We start from the raw sequence: 20,468 nt of genomic DNA on the forward strand, positions 1-20,468 counted from the left end.
GAATAAATTAGGGATGTTTTTGCATATGACAATTTCAGGCCAAAATTTCATCTTTATTGTCTTCATCCCTGCCATTTATAATTTATCTCTACTATGGAAAAAAGATATTACTTAAAGTGTCCTATTCACATCTTCAAAAAAAATTTTTTTTGGACTATATTTACTACTTTTGTCAACTGCTTGTTCATGTTGTTTTCCTATGTTTGTATGTTGTGACTTTTTCTTTCTCTTTTCATATTCACTTAATATTTCAGCTTTTAAAGTACTTTTCATGTGAATAGTTTAATATAAACCCATGAAATATATTTAAGAGTAGAATTGTTAGAACTCTAACCTAACAAAATTTCACTTCCTCCACCTGCCCCCAAAATATGGCCAGGGTGGACATGTTTCAAATTGACTTACTCCATAAAAACAAAAAGAATCTCAGATAAAGAATGACTTGCAAATATTAAAATGTGACATAATGTCACCATAGTGACAGACACCTGACTTCATTCATAATGAGAATTCATAATGAGAAGCACAAATTAATCTCTCACTCAGATACCATTTCTCTTCTCCCGGATTTGCAAAAATCCAAAGGCTGGACAAGACATTCTGTTAACAGACTGAGAATTCCCTGTGCATACCTTTCATATATATTTAAAATTGAATTATGTAAATGTTCTACTGTATTAGTCAGGGCTCTCCAGTGAAACAGAATAGAAGGGAGATGGACTTACAGGTAAATAGATAAATACAAGGAGGTTTATTATGAGAAATGGGCTCATGTAATATGGAAGGCTAAATCCCTCAATCCGGCATCTGCAAACTGGAGACCCAGGAAATTCAGTGGTTTAATTCAGTATGAGCCCAAAGGCCTAAGAATTGGGAAGCCAATGGTGTATATCTCAATCCAAAGGTGGCAAAAGATGAGATGTTTCAGGCCAAGCAGTGAGACTGTTCTATTCAGGACTTTTGGACTGAATAATGACCATACACACTGGGGAGACTATCAATTTTTTGAGTCCACCAATTCAAATGCTAATCTTGCCCAGCAATACCCTTGCAACCAGAAATAATGTTTAATCTTGGCACCTGTGGCCCAGTCAAGTTGACACACAAAATTAATCATCGTGGCTATTCATTCAGAAAACATAACTTAAAATGAAAAGAATGATGTGAGTCTTCTTTCGAACCTTAAAAGCAATTAAAAATATTTAGGTTGGTGCAGAAGTTACTGCAGTTTTTCCCATTACTTTCAATTGCAAAAGCTGCAGTTATTTTTGCATGAACCTAATATACTCATAAATCTGCAGGAAAATAATTTCCAGCCTCAGATTCTGTACTTAACTTGCCAAATGTAAAATATAGAATCTGTTAAGGATGTATGAATGTAAAATATTTTGAGTACTATTATAGATGTTTGAAGTATATTAGTATATAAAATAGACAAAAATTATTGTCCCTTGTGGAACTTTCACTGTAGTAGTGAAGGCATACAATAAATTAAATCAGCCATTTATTGCTTAAAAAAAATAGATCAAGTAATGGTAGCTGTGGGTAGGGTACAACGAGAGGTATCTTTCCAGAAAACAAGCAAAAACCTAGTAGAGTACCTGGTGTGTTTTGTAGTATTACAAAGTTTGACACTTCAGAGAATTTGAAAAAGAATTAGTGTTGAGTTCACTGAAAACTAACCAAACAAGCAAGTATTTTTAATTTCACAGAAAAAAAAAGTTCAAGTCCCTTGTAAAAATATTTTCTTAGACATGTTTACAGAATCAAGATAATTCGACATTGAGTGAATGTTGATTTTTTGACACATAAAACAATGTATGATTACATATCATAATTCTGTGGATCAAGAATTCAAATATGGCACATTAGGGAAGAATCATCTCTTCTCTATGACATGTGAAACCTCAGCTGAGGTGACTAAGTTGCTGGGGGCTGAAAGATTTGGGAGGTCACTAGGCATTTTTTTTTTCCATGTGGTTTCTCCACATGACTAGCTTAAGCTTTCTCACAGCATGGAACCTCAGGGTAGTCGGACTTCTTAAATGGTGGCTCAGGATTCAAGGAGGAGTGATTCTGGAGATCACCAGTATTAGAAATTTGCATCATACACACGGCAATGCTCTGAGGACACAACATCACTTTCATTATATTCCAGCTGAAAATGCACAATTAGAATCCAATGATGAGGAAACAGACAAGCCCAAACCAAGGAACATTTTATGATACAACTGACCTATATACCTCAAAAATATCAATGTCATGGAAGACCAAGGAAAAATGAGAAACTATTTCAGATCAAAGGAGACTGTTTGTTAGGACTACCATAACAAAATACCACTGAGTAAATATTGATTTTACCATAAAACGTGAGATCAATGTATCGTGAAGAGGACTAGAAAAAAATGTGGGTGTTTGGGAATGAACTTATTTAGACAGTGGAATCTTTAAAGAGTGGAATTCTTATGTCATATAACAAAGTCAATATAAAATTTCTTAATTAGGAAAATCATTAAAAGGCAGTATAGCATATTGTTTTCAGACATGAAGATAAAATCCAGAAAAATTATAGCTAAATAAGTTGAACGTGGTCACCTCTAATGAGAATAATACTGGGTGAGAAAGAATGATTGGCAAGTACCATTTTATGTTAAAACCTGTGGAACTAGTTGACTTAACTATGTACACGTTACCATGTATATATTCCATTAAATGGCTGCAATCATAATGTGTTAAGCAAAGTCCAAAGTCCCCACAGATATTTCATTTAGCTTTTTGCATTTCTTCAAGTACTTCCTGAGGAAAAATTCTGAGATTCTGAATTACAATATCATGGGAACACATATTTTTTTTAAAGATTTTTAATACATATTGCTGAAATGTCCTCCAGAACATTTATTCCAACATGTGCCATCCAAGGCACTGTACGAAAGTGCTTGCTTCCCCAGGGTTTCTACAAAATTCTTTAAATCTTTACCAATGTTACATTAAAACAAAACAAAAAAGCATTACTTTCTAAACTGCATTTCACTAAGTAGCAGTCTGGTAACCTATCACATGTATGTTTCATTATATTCATTTCTTTTTCTGATAAATGTCTCTTTAAGTCATTTGCCCACTAATCTATTGAGCTTTTTGTCTTTTTCTTACTAATTTGTAAGCACTCTATGCATTGACATAATCCTCTGTCACATAATTTCCAACTAAGAAACTTTTACATACTTTCATCATTTTAACTATATGACATTTTACCATATAGTTTTATGTTTATATTTCATGTTTAGGCATTTTACCATGTAGTTTATTTTTGCTTGGCACTATTCTTTTTATGATTTATGCTTGAATGGGACTGTGGCTGCATTATTTGTAAATATTTTCTATTCGGAACAAGAGCTTGAATCTAGTCTATTGTGAAAGATGAAAGAGAAATATTTTATTAGGGAAGTCACTTATCAGATTTATCTTTTCTAAAAATTAATGTGGTTTTTGTTTAAAGCACCACAAATTCTTTGACATTTCTCCTATCAAGGGGTGGGATCTATGTTCCTTCCTTTTGAATCTGGACAGGCTTGTAACTGCTTAGCCAATATAGGTTGGCAGAAGTGATACTATTTAACTTTCAAAGCCAAAGGCCATTTATCTTTTATCTGGTTATCTTTGGAGGCTCAGTCTGGAATAAACCAACTTCTATTTAAGGATTCCAATTACACCATTCTGGATAAGTCCATAGGTCTATCTGTCAGCAATCCAAACCTTCTAGTCATCTCTCTGAAGACACCAGACAGGTGAGTAAAGGTGCTTCCAGAAGATTTCAGTCTCCAGCCATTTGTCACCTTCAGTTATTTAAATATTCCAAAATGAAACCTCAGACACTGAGGAGTACAGACAAGCCATCCCTACTATACCCCATCCCAGTTTCTGACTCCTAGAATCCATGAGTATAATAAAGTGATTGCTGTTTATGCTACTGATTTTGAGTGGTTTGTTCACCGCCATAAACAACTGAATAGTCATACGAGCAATAACATTGGAAATGAATTAGAAAAGGGAATGGAAAAGAAAGTCCAGTTAGGAAGCAACTGCAAGTGTCCAAAAGAGACAAAGAGAAGCCTGAAACAAGGTTGGAAGGAAAATGAGAAGGAATCAAGAGTTCAGAAGCTTAATTTGCAATGTACGCATATCACAAAAACAGATGTATATTAAAATATAACCTTTTAGACTGCTGTATCATCAAATTATTATATTCTCAGCCTAAGCCACTATCAAACATGAGTTTGTAACTAATTTACAGAAAAATGAAGTAATTTTCTTCCCAAGTGTCACACTTTTTACAAATCACGCATTCTTCCACAACTTTATAGCTTTTTCTTTGGTAACCAGAGGGTCACAGGTAAGTCAGGGCTTTCTGAGGAAGCTCAGGGGATAATCAAATCAAAGGAAACCTGGCTTGAATACGTGACAATGGCACACATTTTGTTAACAGAAATAACACCTAAGCAGTCTTTTAATAAAGGAACTAAAGGGTTATTCCTCACCCTTTGAAGAACAAATTGTCTTAATTGACTGAGATCAAAAGATATCAAGAGGGTTCCAGAAGCAATATAATACTGGGCCTTTAAAACTGTCTGAATTGTCTTAGAAGAGAAAGGTGGAATCCATCAGCTCTATTTGAAAACTACCAATAGGAAGGAAGGTCAGTTGTGTTAAAGCAGCTGAAACAGTTTAACCATAACTTCCTAAATGGGATCCTTTGCTTTTTCTAGCTTGCTGGGAAGCAAGGACTAACAGGTGATTTGAACAGTTTGTCCTGACTCAGGACTTTTGCCCTAGAGTTTGTAATTTATCTGGGCCTTTCAAAGCTAAACTGCCTATATGAGCAATCCATATATTAAAGTATCCAAATTCTACACTCAGAGTTTACTCAGGGACTAGCAGACTTAGAAAAATTAGGAGAGGTTTATCATGGTGAGGGAAAGGTGCATTTTAGTTCACTGTTATCTAAATGATGCTGGTTCGCAGACTTCCAAGGCGACATTACCTTGATCAAGTCTAAACAGTATAGATCGTAGTCCTAAGTCTCACATGTAAGTAGACCAACAGATTATCAGTATTTCCAAGGTTTTGTTTTTTTGAGACGGAGTCTCACTCCGTTGCCCATGGTGGAATGCAACAGGCGCTATCTTGGCTCACTGCAACCCCCACCTCCTGGGTTCAAGGAATTCATCCGCCCTAACAGCAGGGATTACAGGCACCTGCCACCGTGCCTGGCTAACCCGTTTTTAATGTTAAAAATAGGCCACATTTTCACTAAACTTAAGGAAAGCCCTATCTAATGATTATCCAGAATGTGAAACTTTCCTGTGCAAGGGGAAGCCCTTCTTCCAAACACCAAGAAACATGGAAAGTCAAATATTCAACAAACAAAATGGTGACTATGAAATTAAAATGAAAACTGGTCTATTTATATGAGAAATTTTGTCTGCCAAGCTGTTATGAAAATTGACAAGCTAGTCTCATCCCACCACAGAAAACGCTAATCAAAGGATGAAATGGCTCAATGCTCACAAGCTAATGTATTTAATACCATTTGCTGAGCTCTTTAAGGAGCCAGTTGCGTCCTTTTTCCTCACCTTTCATAAAGTTAATGCAGAGGTTATGTAGGGTTCAAAATTTTCACTTATTGCTGGATTGTGGAATTCAACATGGACTTGCATCCATATTTAGTCTTCCTGTGCCTTCCCTTCTTGTCTAGCCCTTGAGTTACCCTCATGGAAAGTTGGGTCTATAAAGCAAGTTATCACAAAGCCAGCTAAAAGCAGTTGCATTAGTTCGTGTTCACGTTGCTGATAAAGGCATACCCGGGATTGGGAAATTTACAAAGAAAAGAGGTTTAAGGGAAAACTCACAGCTCGATGTGGCTGGGGAAGCCTCAAAATCATGGCAGAAGGCAAGGAAGAACAAGTCACATCTTTCCTGGACGGCAGCAGTCAAAAAGAGGAAGCTTGCGCAGGCTCTCTTAACCCAACAGATCTCGTGAGACTCATTCACTATCAGAACAGCACAGGAAAGTCACGCCCCCATAATTCAATCACCTCCCACTGGGTTACAATTCAAGATGAGATTTAGGTGGGGACACAGAGGCACACCGTATCTGTGGTGTTGCAGCTATTGAACGATCTATTTCCCATGGAGCTTTCTGAGAGCTTCAAAAGCAGCGGTGGTTAATGCCTGCCACTTGAAGACGGTCCTGACCCAGGTGTACCAACCACATAAAAGAGAGTTCAGAAAGGTCTCAGTGATTTATGCTCAGTCCCTTTCATTAATCTTGCCAATCACGTAATTTATTCTTTACCCCTTGAAAATAAGGGAGGGTAGAAGTGGGAGTATATAGAAAGAATAGCGGGAGCTCTATTCCCAGTTCTTCTGAAAGAGCTGTTTCTGTTTCGTGAGTCTAAGTGATAGCATTACTTCGAAGAGAGTATAGCTCTTTCTTTGCTCTCTGCTCTGTGGAGCCAGGCAGAGTAAGAAAGGGAGATTCCAGGGAACTAAGAATTTAAGGCCAGAGTGATTGTCAACATTCCCATAGTGAAACACAGCTCCCCTTCACTAGCCCTAAATGAGGCCCTATGTAAACCTGGAAGACCTTCCTGCGGACACATCACAATTTCGCTGATGCAGTGTCTTCTTTGGAACTGCCAAAAGACACCATGTAGTAAGCTTTTTAGGTAGATAGCTGCTGACTCACTATAATGAACATCTAAGAAAATTTAACACCCTCTCCTTTTACTTTGTGTTACCAATAATTGATTTTTTATTTTTTTAAAAAATAATACGATATAACTTGGAAAATTTTTGGCAAGAGGCAACTTAGTGGACTTAAAACAATGTGCTATGTTTGAAGAATTGGGCATCAAATTATTTTTGAAAAGCTTGCCAGGTGACTTCAATAAGACGAGAACCATTAACATGAACTTTTAAAACAGCAACTTTCAAACATTTTCTAGATGTTTTCTGCAGTGGATGCTGTGGAGTACTGCTTAGATCCTCCCTCAAGACCAAGGCTCCTTTCCCCAGGTGCTAAGAATCTTGCCTACTGGTGGTTCACAGCTGAGTCTGTCTATAGGCACTGCCCTTCACTGAAAAAAGTTGCTTTCCCCAGTCATGCACAAATTATGTCCCATCCTGGGAGGCAACCAATATCCAATGACTGATTATTGTGGAATTAACATATCCTAATTCTCTTGACTCAATTTGGGAAAACTCTTAAGAGTCAGCCCAGCTCCAGGGTTTCCTGTAGGATCGATTGAAAGTTTTGTTGCAATAGCATTAAAATTCAACTTCTATTTTTCCCAATCCTCATCTCTCTTGACTGTAATAAATCATTGTTGTAGACTAAAAAACAGGTCCAATTTTTCTTGCCTTTTCTTTTTTTTGAGACAGAATCTTGCTCTGTTGACCAGGCTAAAGTGTAGAGGCATGATCCTGGCTCACTGCAACCTCTGCCTCCCAGGTTCGAGCAATTCTTTCTCCTGCTTCAGCCTCCCAAGTAGATGGGCTTACAGGCACCTGCCACGACACCCAGCTAATTTTTGTATTTTATTAGAGATGGGGTTTTGCTATGTTGGCCAAGCTGGTCTTGCACTCCTGACCCCATGTGATCCACCAGCCTTGGCCTCCCAAAGTACTGGGATTACAGCTTCTTGTCTTCTCTTTATTGTGTATGGAGGGTACATCCTCACTCCTTATCTTTGGGCTAGACCATATGACTTGTTTTGGCCAATGATACAGAGGCAGAAGTAATAATGTACTAGTTACAAGCCTATATCTTATGAGACTTCAAGGGTATCTGCCTGGTTTTTGTTTGGTTGGTTATTTTACATCTCTGCCATCATTATTAGAAAAGCCTCCCCCAAGTAGCTATAGCCCCTTTAGTCTTGGATCTAGAATGGATACACTTGGAGAAGAACTGCCCCAGACTTACAGCATGAAATACAGCTGTGTGGCCAATCCCAGTCTAGATCAACCAAACCGTAGGTGACCCATAAACCAATGAGAATAAATACTTATTTTTGAATGTTATTGGGATTTTGTAATTGATTTCTATGCAGCAATCATTTAATCATACTACCTTCCTTCCAAGATCTAGTTAACAATGAAAATTCTCTCTCTAGATTTATCCCTTTAAGAGCAGTTACATTTGGGAGCTACTCTTTCTACATTTTATATCAATATTTGCTGCCCTTTTCATCACAATCTGCCTTCTGAGACAGTTCCACTCTTTACCAGCCTGTTGTCTCTTCACCAGATTGTCAAATCAACTTGTCTTTTCCATTGCTTTTTTTTTTTTTTTTGTCCTATTCTGCCAGTACAACCAATATTTACATTCCAAAACTAAGCTACTTACTTCTAGGATTTTTTAAGCAAACGATTTCCAAATGAAAGCCTTTTAGTTCTACCTTAGCCTTATTTTTACATTATTTCATGGAGTGGTTTCTCTAACTCAAATCAAACTTTCATGTATTTCTTTGCTGATAATATCTACTCTCCTTCTGTGGCTAAACATACAGTCAGTGTCTGTGAAACTAAAGCCACAGTCAAACTTCCATAATTAACAAATCCAGAGCCAATCTGAGACCATGTGACGATTGTGAATAAGCCTTCAAAGAGGATATGGAGGGGATGGGGTGTTAGGGAGATGTTGGTCAAAGGGTACACATTTTCCATTAGGAAGAATAGATTCAAGATAACTTATTCTACAGAATAGTAACCACTATTCTACTCTGCTACCTATGAGTGTAACTTTTTTAGATTCCACATATAAGTGAGATCATACAGTATTTGTCTGTCTGTGTGTAGCTTATTTCACTGAACATGATGTCCTTCAGGTTCATCCACACTGATGTAAATAAGCAGGATTTTTTTTTAAATCTGAATAGTATTCCATTGTGTAAATGTATCACATTTTCTTTACTCATTCATTTGTTGTTGGACGTGTAGGTTGATTCCATACTTGGGCTATTGTGAATAATGCTACAATAAATATGCAAGTGCGGATATCTCTTCAACACACTGATTTTATTTCCTTTGGATTTACCCAGAAGTGGGATTGCTGGATCATATGGTAGTTCTATTTTTAATTTTTAAAGGATCTTCTATAATGTCATCCATAATGGCTGTATTATTTTGTATTTTTACCAGTAGGGTTCTCATTTCCCCACATCTCCAACACTTAGTATCTTTTGTCTTCTAGGTAATATTCATTCTTACAGGTGTGAACCACAATATCTCACTGTGGCTTTAATTTGCATTTCTCTGATTAGTGATTTTGAGTATTTTTTATATATATCTGTTGGCAATTTGTATATCATCTTTTGAGAAATGTCTGTTCAGATCCTTTGATTATTTTTTAATTGGGTTATTTGTTCTTGCTTTCAATTACTAGGGTTCCTTATTTTTTTGGATATTAACCCATTATCAAACGTATGATTTCCATATACATGTTCCCATTCTGTTGGTTGTTTCTTTACTCTGGTTGATCATTTGCTGTGTGAATTTTTAGTTTCTATTTTTAATTTGAGGTGATTCCCTTTGTCTATTTCCACTTTTGTTGCCTGTGATTTTGGGGTCATATCCAAAAAATCATTGTCCAGACCAATGTCATAGAGCTTTTCCCTATGTTTTCTTCTAGAAGTTTTACAGTTTCAGGTCTTACAATTAAGTCTTTAATCCATTTTAAGTTGATTTGTAAAGAGTGAGATGAGGGTCTAATTTCATATTTCTACATGCAGATATTCTGGGGTGTTATTTTGAGTTTTCTGTTTGGGGTTTTGTTTTTAGGTGATAAAAATATTTTAAAGTTAACCGTGATGCTGGTTGTACTTATCTGTGAATATAGTAAGAACAATTGTATATTTTAAATCAATAAATTTTCTGGTATGTGAATGATATCTAAATAAAGCTATATATATAAAGGAAAAAATCAATTACATGTTTTCCCACAATAAATCTACAATATATCTTTTAAAAGTCAATCTCAATCTTGGTTACATATAACATCATGTGAGAGAAACTAGAATTTTTTATCTTCTGAATTATTTTTATAGGTTTATGGTTTTACTACCCTACTGAGAACAGATGAAAATAGCTAACATTATGGTTTTCAAGTATTTAATTAATTTTCCCAATAAATAGGATTCATCAAAACTTAGAAAATATCTAATTGCCTTTATTCTTCATTTTTATTTCCCTATAGCATTTCAAATAGAGATCAACAGATTTTAATTCACATTTATTTAATTCATTAATATTCTGTGAGAAAATAACTATTAGGTTTTTAATATAAAATCTCCCTATAGAATACTTTTCCAAAACTATCCCTGAACTGTGACTTTGATATTCAGTTTTAAGTTAGAGTCCTCAGGAGCAGATCATAAGATGAGGCTCTAGGTAGAAGTGATTTATTAGAAATTTCTCCCAGAGGAAACCAGTAGGGAGTGGGGAAAATGAGAAAGGAAAGAGAGGAAGCCAAGTAAGGTTGCTCTCTCTATACCTTCAGCCTGTTTGCAAGGAGAACTGTAGAGAGAAAATTATGCCTCATAGTTATCCCAAAAGAGGCAAGACTGTCCAGAATAAAATGAGAGCAACAATAACCACATAGAATTCAAGGTAATGAATCACGGCCTTCACCATGTTTTCATTCATACCTGTATCCTTCAGAATTCCAGATGGACTGCCTGCCCATACTGTTTCAGGTATATGAGCCTAACCAATAGAAGCCCAGGAACTGGTATAATTTCAAGTCATCTATCAGACTTTCAAGTGGAATCTTAAGTAAATAACCTATTATTGCCTAGGACTAGGCAAGTTTGGAACAACCCTAAAACCAGTAGCACTCTTCCAACTAAAGAGTAAGTTCAGTTCCTATAACCCTTCATCACTTAGTGTCAAGGCTAAAATACAGTTGGTTCTCAGTACTAGTATAAAATGTTTTGGAAATAAACAATCTTGCTTCTGTGTGGACTGTCTATATTTGAGAGATTCTCTCATGGCCCTCCCTTTAGGATTGCTTGGTGATTTTTTCCATTCTGTCTTCTCTCATTTGTATGGAGCAGAAGGATGATCAAAAGCTCTCTACAACTTGTCAGGGCAAACACTGCTGCTTTTAAAAAGCTAAACAAGGATAAGAATGAGATCCACAGAAAAAAGAACATGGAGTGAATGCCTTAGGCCAATGACTCTAGGTTTTATGGCATAGTATTCACAAGAATAATATTAAGAAGAGACAGAGACAGTAAATTACTCTTAAAGATATTGTCAAGGAGATGAAGGCAGGAGATGAGACAGGAAACAAGGGGTAGATGTTTAAAGTATAAAGGGGTACTGCTCTGCTTTATCCCTAAAGATTACTCAAATGAGTTATTTTCCTGAAGGGCAGGCATTGATAAGAAAAGACAGACGGAAGGTGGGTAATCAGGAGAGAGTAACTGCTAAACAACTTCCTTGAAAAGCCTACATGAAAATAGACCAAAAGCACAGGTAAAGACATTAATTTTAAAGTGGAAGAATATTTCATCTTCTGAGACAGGCAATTAAAAAGAGGGAATGTAAAGAGATAGAAAAATTAGGGGACAAAGAAAACTGTGTAGATTGAGAAATATACACAAATTTATCAATAAACGGAATTTAATTTATCTGCTGAATGTGAGATAGGCTTAGGGCATGACAGGGGCTTAAGAAATGTGGAATAGCTTAGGTACATTTGCCCTAAAGGAGATAATAGGGGTTAATCAAGGGACCGAATAAACAATTCACTAAACAATAGCAAGGATCTAGATAAGGTTAAAGAGCTTGAATTTGTGATGTATTCACTCAACATAATTATATGATCAAAGGCTGACTTCTCAAAAAAACATAAAGTGAGGTGGTGGTTGGGTGCCTAGATTTGGACAGTGACCAGAAAGACAGCAAAAGGTTGGGAGATGGTGGGGCAGTTGGGAAGGTAGAGTACTACTGGGTGAGTATGAATGCACAGTTACATTAGATGACCAATGAATCCATGCTGAGACATAATAGGAATAGATGGCAAAGAAAGGCAGGGGCCAAGGAGGTGGATGTCATATTGAAGCTTACGGCAAGAGCGACAAGTAGCTGGGAGAAGCAGTAGGCTGGGAAGCTTAAATCAGATGAGCACAGTTAAATGAGAGGCATTTTAAACAGGTTCTATAGCCAGATGCAAGAGCTAGTTCCACCTCACTAAGTAAGGAGATAAAGTAAATAGAATTGTTGTGAGAGTCCATATGTGAACACATGTAAAGTACTTAGGTCATGGTCTGATATGTAGTGTTCACTCAATAAATGTTTAGCTATTGTTATATTCCAGAGTTTATCATTATAGAGGTTCCATAATCAAAACAGGTGAAGCATCGCTCAAATGGATAATGCATAACTTCAAATGCTATATCGTTTTGCTAATGGAGAGGTATTACTGAGAATAGATGGCTTCATGCCATCAGGAAGTTGAGGTTTAATGAAGGCAAACACCAATGTATTCCAGGAAACAATTTATATTCTATCTTCCAGAGTGCTACTACCAGTGACTAGGAATAACAGGAAGAGGATATCGTGATATTTATAAATATTGTTTTTCCTTTCCAGATTATTTTTGCATTTGGGTACCTCAAAACCACAGCATTTACTATATCCACCTGACAAATGACACATGCAGTTAATTCTACCATGAAAACTTCCACATTTCTGAGGTGTCCTACATCAGTCCCAGGGTGATTCTTTCTATGCACTGTTCTACCAGGGTTTAAGAGCACTGATTAAGTCCACTTACAAAACCTTGAAGCTCTCTTGTTTAAACTGAGATATGAGTCTGATGTGCTTCTTAATAATGTGTTATGAAAATTCAATTTTCACTAATGGATTAAGACATACCTTGGACACATTACACAAAATTTAAATGAAATTGACATACCAATTGAACTCATCAACTCAGTATAACCATCATCTACACCTAAGGGCACACTAAATATCATTTCATGAGCAGAATGAAAAGAAAATTATTTCCACTCAGAACCTCACATGGTTTTAATGTGACAATATCCAATTGACTAATTGTATCATTTTCCTTTATGTACATTCATTTACCAAATATTGATCTAGTGTCTGTTATGTGTAAGGTACATTCTAGTGGCTACAGGAAATAAGTGAAATAAATTGAGATAAAACTTCTACCTGGGAACCTGCCATCTGTGGGAGAGACAGAAAAGTACATACATTAAAAACTAGAATAAAGAGCAGAATGTGTACATGAAAGTACTGAAGAAGGAGGAATTGGTCCTGACTGGGAAAATTTCATGGAGATAACATAAACGAGACAAATATTCATAAGGTAGTGACCAACATGAGAATAGAAGGGCTGTGTAGGGCCATGACGTGGAGAATATTTGAGTGAGTCTTCAGGTGGCTTTGCAAATACCTGGTCTGTTCAACAACCTGTATGTTGACCAGCAGTGTGCCAAATTCACATTTTTTTCTAAATTTTCTTTATTTTTTATTTTAAGTCCTGGAGTAGATGTGCAAGATGCGTAGATTTATTACATAGGTAAACATGTGCCATGGTAGCTTGCTGCACCTTTCAACCCGTCACCTAGGTATTAAGCCCAGCAGGCATTAGCTACTTTTCCTAATGTTTTTCCTCCCCGTGACCTCACCCCAACAGGCCCCAGTGTGTGTTGTTCCCCTCCCTGTCTCTATGTGTTCTTACTGTTCAGCTCCCACTTATAAATGAAAACGTGGTGTTTGGTTTTCTGTTCCTGCATTAATTTGCTGAGGATAATGGCTTCCTGTTCCATCCATGTCCCTGAAAAGGACATGATCTCATTCCTTTTTCTGGCTGCATAGTATTCCATACAAATTCACACATTTTTAAACACTTCTTAAAAGGTAGTCTCACTCATGTCCCAATCTTTCTTACATGCTACTTTATAGATAGTAACTGGTACCTTTCTTTATAAATTTGAGTTGGACTTTGATATATTTCTTTCATTCAAACATTAGAATGAACTCTCTTTCATTTTAATAATCATCCTTGAAATTTAAAAAAAAAGAATTTTGATTATGTTCACATATAACATATTATGTATTTACATATCAATAAAATTTAATGTAGCATATCAAAGATTTGCTTGTTTTTAATAATTTGTATTTTAGAAAGTTTAGTTGCCAAATTTAAAAAGCTAATGTGTAATTACATTGTAATTTCAATGTGTAATATCTCCTTAATCAAAAGAAAACTTTTTTTTTTTTTTTTTTTTGGGACGGAGTTTCGCTCTCGTTACACAGGCTGGAGTGCAATGGCGCGATCTTGGCTCACCGCAACCTCCGCCTCCTGGGTTCAGGCAATTCTCCTGCCTCAGCCTCCTGAGTACCTGGGATTACAGGCACGCGTCACCATGCCCAGCTAATTTTTTGTATTTTTAGTAGAGACAGGGTTTCATCGTGTTGACCAGGATGGTCTCGATCTCTTGACCTCGTGATCCACCCGCCTCGGCCTCCCAAAGTGCTGGGATTACAGGCTTGAGCCACCGCGCCCGGCCCAAGAAAACATTTTTTTAAGATTTTAGAAGATTCTAGAATGAACTGACTTCTTGCTCCGTGTAAATCATTATTCAGGAGTGATTCTAATTTTATCCCCCTTTCACAACAGCCTCATCTTAATTCAGTCATAAATTTATTTAGTCTATACCAGTGGAGGACTTGTCAAGTGCTAGTTGATGGTACACATTATCTTACTGTACAAAAGCAACACTAAAAAGTACTTACTCTACTGTAGGTAACATTTCTTCTCCCTTTTCACAGACTCTACTTTGCAATTCTGTGACCTCTTACAGATAGGGCTTATGTTGACAAGCACAAATTCATTCTTCTGTGATCATATGACACCAGAGTCTTATGCAGACAAATGTTATATCATTCCCAGAAGACACTAGCCACAGATAGATTTCTTTGCATTGCAAAAGCTAATTTTCTACTTTCATTATCTAGTAGTGTTATTGTAGATTTCAACCTGATGTCAGCCTTTGATGTTACCTGTAAAATCTTCACTATTTCAAGAGGATAATTGCTTCTTACTTAAATTCTGGCTGAACAAGTGACGCCTTGATTCTCACTACAATTCCCACTGCTGGCTCTATTTGGTTTATATAAAAAACTATTAAGCTTTTTTTAACATAAAAATCAAAATTCAAGTATATGCCCTTATTTAATCCAAGGACAAAACAATGCTGACAAAAGAACTAGAGAAAGATTTCCCATTTAATAAAATTGGAATTGTAAAGTGCCCTGAGCAAATACTGATGCTCATGTAGAAAATGATTACAAAGGTTATTTTAAATGTTTTTTGCTAATAAAACTTACGAGTGACAAACAGAAAGACAACTTACTGCACTTTCTTACAATTATATCAGGAAAATGAAGAGGGAACTGAATGGCCGTCCTAGCTGAAGTTTGACATGAAAATTATACCTGAATGCAGGGCCCCAGAAAGAGAACGTAACGTGTGCTGCCCCATCTTGAGACTCAGAAGTTTAGGTTAATCCCTATTTTCTTTTGCAATAAGCAGTGGTAAGAATAGCCCTCCTCTATCTGATTCCCTAATAAATAAAAATGTTATATAATGAATTTGCAAATATTTTTTAGCCCATACTAGTAAAAATACCACACACTCTTCACACTACAAAAAAAATACTCACCAAATAGAATGGCAAGATTGGCATTGATTTCCCTGCCTCCCCATTCTAGATTTTATCAAAATTGTAAACATCTAACAAAGGAAAGAAAGAAGTGTTACCTGTAAAATCTTCACTATTTCAGGAGCATAATCGCTTCTTTCTTTAATTCTGGAAGGAAGGGGAAAAAAGGAAGTGTAATTCTGAAATGTTTATGGTAATAGAGAAGGGAACTAAATTTCTGAAGGGCATTTACTGTTTACTAGTAGCCCCTGGATAAGGAACTTAGAGAGTCTTTGTCTTAATAAAGGCAGAAAATAATTTTAATCTACTTATGTGAAAATGAAAATTAATTGTAGACACTGCTAGAGAAGTAATATGCTTAGTTACTTTTTAAGGACTCCGTAGGACCCTTGTGCCCTTTCCTGTGAATAGTGTGCACTAATAGGCACCAAAGATAACATGACTGGTCACAATAAGAAGAAAAAGAAAACTCACTTGACCTAAAGCCCCAGTGGCTTCCACTGACAAATCCTCTACAGAAAAATTAAGAAATGACAAAATTAATCTTTGTTTGATTTTTTTCCTCTCAACTTGAAGGCAGAGGTAAGAAGGTAGAATATTTAAATAGACAGTTGAAAGATAAAGAAAATTGAAAATAATTTTAATAATAATCTACGTTTAGTCTCTTAAATTAGTAGTTACTAGAATATAACTATTTAGTTGAGTTTAATTACGACTTTTTTTTTTCACTTAGGCTTAACCTCTAGATTTCACTGCATGCACCTATTTCACTGATGTGGTAATATCCAAAAGATACCAAGTAAGCATATACATACAAAGATAATAGATAAATAGAAATCATTTAATTTCTCACAACTACCATTTAACAAGCTGCCTTCTAAGTAAACCAGCATGGAAAAATAATCAAATCCCAAAGATGCATACAATCAGCCTAAAATACAATAAGCTTTCTTTTTTCTTTCCAATGCAATGATACTTAATTTACTCTCTGCCATTTGTTATACTCTGGATCTTACAGGAATAAAAACCACCTTTGGAAATAGACCACACAGTCAGCAAGTACAGCACAGTAAACAGAACACTTAAGATTCTTATTCTAAGGAATGGGTCAGCAATATTCTCCCCCTTTGGCTTTTGCTATCTCCTAACATTCTTATAATATCATTTTCTATAAAGTTCATGTACCCAGATTTTCATCTGAACGCAACATCTCAAACATGAATGGAAAACAAAACCATCACAGTCTTAAAAATCAAACCAGTTTCTATAAATGCTGCAGATTGTAACAGCAGAAATTGTTTCTTCTACAAGAATTAACATATATTAGATCACACAAGACAGATGATTATACCCAACGATTTCAGAAGTTATCCACTGTTTCTCAGTTTCTACTCTAAGTGTGCTGTCTTCATCACAGGTGCTCACACATCATTCTCTCTCCTATCCTGTATTAGCAAATCGCATGGCCATCCTCTGGAATATTGAGGATCTCAACATCATTAAAGGAGTTACTGTGTTCTTTCTCTCATAGAGTTCTGTCTTCATTCCATTTTTATCTTGTCTGCCAAAGTTCATGCTTCCATTATTTCTTATCTAAACTATAGTGACAACTTTGCAGTTCATCTTTATGTCTGATCTTTCCCCTTCTGACTCATGCTGTGCATTGCTGTCAACAGTTGTGTTATTAAACAATAACTAGTGAATTTCAAGCTAAAATTTATTACAGGATTTCTCATTCAATACAAAATACAATAGAATTTCATCAACCCAGAATTCAAAGCCCTCTACAATATGAAATCAGTCTTCTCAACAACTATTTGCCACTGGACATTCACACATATCCATACACCATAGTCCTCTTCATTCCTTCAATCTATACTTTAGAACTCGGTGTGGCTTTTATTAAGCTATTATCTCAGCTAAAAGTTCTTCTTCCAAGCCCTCTCAGTTCCTTAATAGTTCAAATGCCACTTTTTCTTACATCCATTAGTTCAGATTCTTTTTCTTGAATTTTTATTGTACTTTACTTCTACATTTATTTGGATGCTAAGCACTACTTTCCCACATATATGTATTATGTATGTGCACAAATATGTATTATGTATGGTTTTTTAAGCTTCTTAAAAGTTAACAACTATACCATGGTAATCTTGACATAGAAGATTCTAAAACTAATATTTATTAATTTCTATCACAAGATGGTGATAAGGCAATGATATTTTCCATAAAGAAAAATAAGAGAATAACTATTTTAGTTTGTTGATATTTTGAGTAATTGACTTAAAAATTGGACTGTAGTATAGTGTTGGGAAGAGGGTAGATTAATGCAACTGTAGAAATACTTAGAAAACAGGGACAAAAAGAGGAGAGCCTAATTACTTGGAGCCCAAAAGTATTTTATGAAAAAAATTCACTTAAATATGACTGAATCGAGCTATTCTTTCTTTTCAGGTAAGTTAGAAAAAAAGAATATTACTGTATTAGCATTCTCCAGAGGGAGAGAACCAATAAAGGATGGATGGATTATAGGTGAGAGGATTTATTAGGGAAATTGGTTCACATGATCATGGAGGCTGAGAAGTCCCCCAACAGGTAAACTGCAAGATGGAGACCCACAGAAACCAGTAGCAAGGCTGAGACCAAGTCTGAAAACCTCAGAACTAGAGAAGCTGTTAGTGTAGCTCTCAGTTTGAGGGCAAAGGCCTGAAAAACTGGAAGCTGCTTATATAAGTCCTGGAGTTGAAAGACTGGAGAACCTGGAGTTCTGATGTCCAAGGGCAGGAGAAGAAGTATGCCCCAGCTCCAGGAGTGAAAGAAAGAGAATTTGCCTCTCCTTGGCCATTTTGTTCCATCAGGGCCCCCAGAATGATGGTCCCCATATACATTTCCTGGATCTTCCCCACTCAGTCCAATGACTCACACACCAGTCTCCCCTGGAAACATCCTCACAGACACATCCAGAAATAACACTTTAGCAGCTCTTTAGGAATTCCTTAATCCAGTAAAGCTGATAGCTAAAATTAACCATCACAATGTCTATTCAGTTTAGTTTGCACCATAGTCTCTCAGCCACTTCTGCTTCTTCAATAATGTTGCTGGTGAAGGCCATGCTACAATTAAGGATAGACTGGAAATCTAAAACCTGAAGCTGAAGAGGAATAGTCACCAAACACATGAACTCTATTATACTACTAGTCCTAAAAGTCCATCGGGAAGAGAATGTGTTTTCAAATTCCTAAAGTCATCTGTCTTTAGTTATTAGTGATTCTTTATAGATTAAATGAATCTTCACTTCTAGTATGGTTGCATATTATTCATTCTTCAGTTCATTGCCAGAAAGCCAAGTTCAGTAAGTCTTTTCAGGTTTAACCCCTCTTATGAAAGCATAAAATTTATGTGACTAATCTACAAATATAATTTTGTAGAATCAGAAATTTAGAAAGACAGATAATGATTTATTAATTAATTGTAGAAAATGTTGTCTTTATCCAAAACACATGTTTCTTGACTATGATTAACAGGGAAAATTTTATGTATTTCAAAAATAAAAATGATAAAATAAAAGCAGGTAAAAATTGAAGCATTAGTAAACCACACAGTGAATCATCATAGCACATTCAAATTTAATACAACTTTAGAATTTCAAGAACCCAGGTTACTTGCTTGGGATCAGAGAGAAAATTCAATTTTATATGTTACTATAACCCAGAATCTAAATGTTCTTGCTATCCTGAACAAATATAGGTTGCATATTTTGGAGAATGCATTTTCTGATTTTTTTTTTTTTTTTTGGTGGAGAAAGGCCACAATTTAGCTTGAAATTGCATGAATCAGTCTTTCATGAAGTTGCAGTTGGGTGTTTAGGCTCTTCACTATGCAGAGGAAGCCAGCCATTGTGCCATCAGGAGGTATTTTGTCACTTAACCTACTATGGAAGTAAACAAGAAAATAAATTTTTCATGTCCTTTTTATTTTTTGTTATTTCACTAAAACCTACAAATCCTTACATTATAAATATATCCTTTGACACATAATCAATATTTTTTTTCTGTCTCTAACTCCAGTAACTTCTGTCTTTGTTGAGGGGACAGCATGTCACCAGTGCCTTCTGGGGGTATACTACTTATCTGTATAACATTTTGGTGCAGAGAATTGTCTACTGGTCTTTCCTCCAACTAGTTTAGAATAAAATAAGGAGTGTATACAATGTGAGTTCTAAGACCTGTCATTATAAAAAGAATAGAAATGAACACAAAAGCCTATAAATTTTTGTAATAAGAGTTTGAATTGATCTCAAAGTAGAGAAATAGAATTAGAGTTATCAACTCAACATTTAAAAAGCAAACAAAAAGCAACAGTAAACTAATCACATTTATAACTGTTGCTCTATGAACTTTCAGCTTTGCAAGGAAACTGTTGAAGAGAGGGCTGGATTCTGTACAATGGAACAATATCTCCCTCAAACAGCTGTTGAAACGATTCAGTGAGATACATTTCTAAAGCACATATCCTGACACAAGAAAAGCATTTGATAAATAGCAGCTGAGAGAAGTAGTAGTAACTGTAATCAAAATACTGGGATCTCAGCATCCTTTTGATCCCTAATATCAGCCTCAAGCATGTCATTTAACCTGTCTAACTTTCAGAATCCTCAAAGGTAGAAGCAAAATAAAATCCCCACTCCGTAGGCTTTCGCCACATTGCTATGAA

This window comes from Cebus imitator, unplaced genomic scaffold (genome assembly GCF_001604975.1).
Source record: "Cebus imitator isolate Cc_AM_T3 unplaced genomic scaffold, Cebus_imitator-1.0 Scaffold559, whole genome shotgun sequence".
Taxonomy (NCBI): Eukaryota; Metazoa; Chordata; class Mammalia; order Primates; family Cebidae; genus Cebus; species Cebus imitator.